Source organism: Orcinus orca, chromosome 3 (genome assembly GCF_937001465.1).
Source record: "Orcinus orca chromosome 3, mOrcOrc1.1, whole genome shotgun sequence".
Taxonomy (NCBI): Eukaryota; Metazoa; Chordata; class Mammalia; order Artiodactyla; family Delphinidae; genus Orcinus; species Orcinus orca.
Genome location: NC_064561.1, coordinates 141,155,865 through 141,159,995, shown reverse-complemented (window position 1 = coordinate 141,159,995; position 4,131 = coordinate 141,155,865). Strand labels below are relative to the sequence as shown.

At 44.1% G+C, this 4,131-nt stretch overlaps 1 long non-coding RNA gene across 1 annotated transcript; it reads right to left on the bottom strand.

Annotated features, from left to right (window-relative positions):
• Positions 1-577: 577 nt before the first annotated feature.
• On the bottom strand, positions 578-3,395 carry LOC125963981 (uncharacterized). The gene is made up of 2 exons (XR_007476425.1): positions 3,257-3,395; positions 578-1,622 (listed from the first exon to the last, which is right to left on the bottom strand). It is a non-coding gene; the product is annotated as an uncharacterized LOC125963981 (long non-coding RNA).
• Positions 3,396-4,131: the final 736 nt, after the last annotated feature.

The window sequence follows — 4,131 nt, the reverse complement described above, 5'->3', positions numbered from 1 at the left end:
GTAAAACAACAAAAACATGCATGTGCAGATGAAGCTTACAGCCTAGTGGAAGAATACATATTAATCAGATCGTCACACAAATAAATGTAAAATTACATTTGTGAATAGTACTATGGGGGAAAAATCCATGGCGCCATAAGAGTGTGTAATAAGAATCTAACCTAACAGAGTAGACACCTCTCTTCACCCGGCCAACGTTCCCTCTTCACCTAGAAACTGCCCTTCAGTTTTCCTCTGGAGGACTTCCCCTTCCCTATCCTCTGACTGTGTAGTTCAGGCGAGGCTGACCCCACCACTGACTTCACTGAAGGTCACATAACCCAGTACTGACTAACAAAAGCACAGGCATAATCTCATTTTATTGCGTGTCACTTTGCGGCGCTTCCAGATATTGCATTTTTTACAAATTGAAGGCTTGTGGCAACCTGGCATTGTCAAGCAATTGTTAGCATTTTTCAGCAATAAAGTATTTTTAAATTAAGGTATGTACAGTTTTTTAGACATAATGCTATTGTACACTTAATAGACTACAGTATGGTGTAAACATAATTTTTATATGCAGTAAGAAACCAAAAAATTCATGACTTGCTTTATTGCAATATTCACTTTATTGTGGAGGTGTGGAACTGAACCCACAATATCTTTGAGGTATGCCTGTACTGCACCGCCATGACCACAGTGATTGGTTCAAGAATGCTTCATGTGCCTCAGGCCAGATCAATGAGAGCTTTGGAACTTTTCCTGGAGCCATTGAGAATGAGATGCACTTCTTCAATTGACCAGCAGGGCTAAAACAAGACACTTGGGGATGCCGGTGGCCACAACATGAGGAGAGCAACCTGAGACATGAGGCTGCAACCTGAGGATGAAGCTAACAGAGGAGAGCAGAGCCAAGAAACTGACATTCCAAAGATATTAAACACGTGGACCCAGCCTCGTATCAACTACCAATAAACCAATAAACATTCTAGTGGTGTGAGCCAGCTCATTCCCCTCTTCCTGCTTAAGCCAGTATCATTTTTTTTTTGCTTTTAGAAGCAAAGGTCATGTAAACACCCCGACTTTTTTTTTTGGCTGCGTTGGGTCTTCGTTGCTGTGCACAGGCTTTCTCTAGTTGTGGCGAGCGGGGGCTACTCTTCCTTGTGTTGCTCCAGCTTCTCATTGCAGAGCATGGGCTGTAGGCGCGCGGGCTTCAGAAGTTGTGGCTCGCGGGCTGTAGAGCAGAGGCTCAGTAGTTGTGGCGCACGGGCTTAGTTGCTCCGCGGCATGTGGGATCTTCCTGGACCAGGGCTCGAACACACGTCCCCTGCATTGGCAGGCGGATTCTTAACCACTGTGCCACCAGGGAAGCCCTTAAGCCAGTTTCATTGAGTGATTGACATCTTCCTTTCCCTTTCCTCCTTTCTTTCCTCCTTCCTTCCTTTCTTTCTTTTTCTTTCTTCTTTCTTTTTTTCTTTCTTTCTTCTTTCTTTCTCCTTTCTTTCTTTCTTTTTTCTCCTTTCTTTCTTTTTTTCTTTCCTTTTCTTTCTTTTTCTTTCTTTCTTTCTTGTCACTTGGAACTGAAAGGGTAAAGAATCCTAACTGGGCAGTCAGGGGTGGCTTCCCTGAGGAACTAAGGTGATCTGAGATCTGAAAGAGAAAAAGGAGTTAATTAGGCAAAGAGAGGAGGGAAGAATGTCCCCATCAAAGGAAATACCAAGCTCTGGAGCCTTGAGTAAGGAAGGAGCCTGTGATTGAGAGAGATGGAGAGAAGGCCAGCATGGGTGGAATATGGTAAATGTAATGAAATGAAAATGGATGAAATTGGAAAAGCAGTTTCTTGCACCATGTTAAGGATTTTAATCTTTGGATTTAGAGCCAGAGGACACAAGTGAGGGTTTTTAAGCATCATGGGGGTAGGGTAGTGGTGATATTATCTGATTTATATATTTTTAAAAATCACTCGGATGTAATCTGGAGACTAGATTGCAGGGTATCAAGAGCAGAATGAAGAGTGAAGGTATCATTTCACTTTTATGCCCTTCCCTCAATCCTCCCCCCACCCCTCAAAAAAGGGTAGATACAGTAAAACAAACTAGAATACTATTGTGGTCTAAAGGGGCAGCCTGGACGTGGGAAGTGGCAGTGGAGATGGAAACATATGGGTTAATTTTAAAAGGGACTGGTGTAATAGAATTCATATTTTATGGCAAGATGAGAAAAATTTAAACATAAAATTTTTCTTTGCCTGTTTGGGCCTCCTCCCTCCCCTTTAGTGTGCATCTGCATTAACCAGAGCTCCCTAGGAGATAACATTCCTTCTTAATCTCATCAAGGGTCACAACTCCTTAAGAGATAACCTTCCTTCTTAATCTTCTAAGAGGCCACGATGACCCATGATCCACTACCTGCTTTGTACTGTAGACCTGGATTGTATAAACTGTCAATAATATGTCATTTAAGGTACAGCCCTCTGTCTCAAAAACTTATACAACTGTGCTTTGACCTCTAACAGGAGGAACAATTCTTGGAGGTTTCTGAGAGGCTGTTCCGGGTTATAAGCCTCAGTTCGGCTTAAATACAATTTTCTGTTTCTTAGACTGATTAATTTTTTCATCAACAGTACTGCTTACAAAGTTGTGGTTGTGGGGAAACCCACAAAGGATAGTTCCGTGATCACTGCTGGTGGCAGCCTGGATGCAGGTCCCTCAAGTGTAGAGATTTTTTTTTTTTTAAGTGTAGAGATTTGAGGGGAGGGAGCATTAGCTGGAACGGAGAGGGGAAGGGTCATGTGAAGTTGGTCTCCCTTAGAAAAGAAGTGGCCTTTGGTGAGGAGCACAGCCAGCTAAGTCCAGCTCACGGGGAGAGAGCCAGGGGAATCAGTGCCCTGACTTCAGCTCATCCCTGTGTCCTCTTTGGGGATAACCAGTGGCTGAAGCCCAGTGGAAGACAGGCACAGAGCCCATGGTTCAGGCCTCACATTTCTGCCTCCTGGGCCTTGAGCCAGGCAGGACCGGGTGGAGAGGGGATTGAGAGGGGCAAACACAGGGTCCGGCACAGGCCTCAAACCCTTTGTATGAACTGTGCTCTGAGGTTCACTGCGATTTGAGCACCACCTACCTCTCTTGCTTCTTCTCTAGCCTCTTGCCTGTAAAATGGGGACAATAGGGGATAACAGTGTCCAATTCATAACCGCTAATCATACGAGAAGCAAACCAGTTAACCTGTGTAAAGCATTCAACTTGCCATAGCTCTTGGGAACAGTAAGCACTCTAACATATTATCAGCAAATCCTTCTGGGCATATTCTCTCTTTCTGAATATTTCTTTTTTCTTCCCAAATACACCAGGAACCAGGTCTTTTTTCTTTTAGTTTTTTTATGTTTTGTTTTGGTTGATATCACCACCATCGAGCACAGCGCCTGAAAGAATAGGTACGGAATAAATGTTTATTTGGTGAATTAATGCTCACTGAGTATCTGTGCAGGCATTTAATCTGCATCATCTCAATTATTACAGCCATCCTATAAGGTAAATGCGATCCCCATTTTACAGATGGAGCTACTTGAGGCTCAGCAATGCTCAGCAATGCCCAAAGCAGACCAGGGATTCAAAGTCAGGCCTGTCTTACTCCAACACCTGTGCTCTTTGCCCTACACTGGTGGCCTCATGCAAGGAAGGCTTTCTGCATAGAATGACTGCTGGCCAGTGGGGTGTCACCTCAACCCTCACTCTACTGTGAATCTCAAAGGATGGGTCTCCACTCACCAGAAGCCAGGTGACCATATGCTCCTTACCTGCCAGTAGGCTTTGGGGGCATAGGGTCTCTCTCTGAATAATTTGTGTCCCCACAGGTCACCCCATTTATTGGGTGCTAATTAATGTCTGCTGAATTAAATAATATAATAAAAGGTAGGCCGTCTTCCCCTGCTCTTGCTGATGCTGTTTCCAATGCACTTTGGTCATTCCTGGAGGCCTGGGGAGGTCGGCCTCCAACTCCCATCTAGAAGGGCCAGGCTTAACATTCATTAAGCAATTTCCTGGCCAGGCATTGCTCCAGGTGCTTTATAGGTAATAACTCATTTATTCATCTTGACAAATCTATAGAGTAAGGATTATCCTTATCCTTATTTTAAGTTTCAGGAAACGGAAG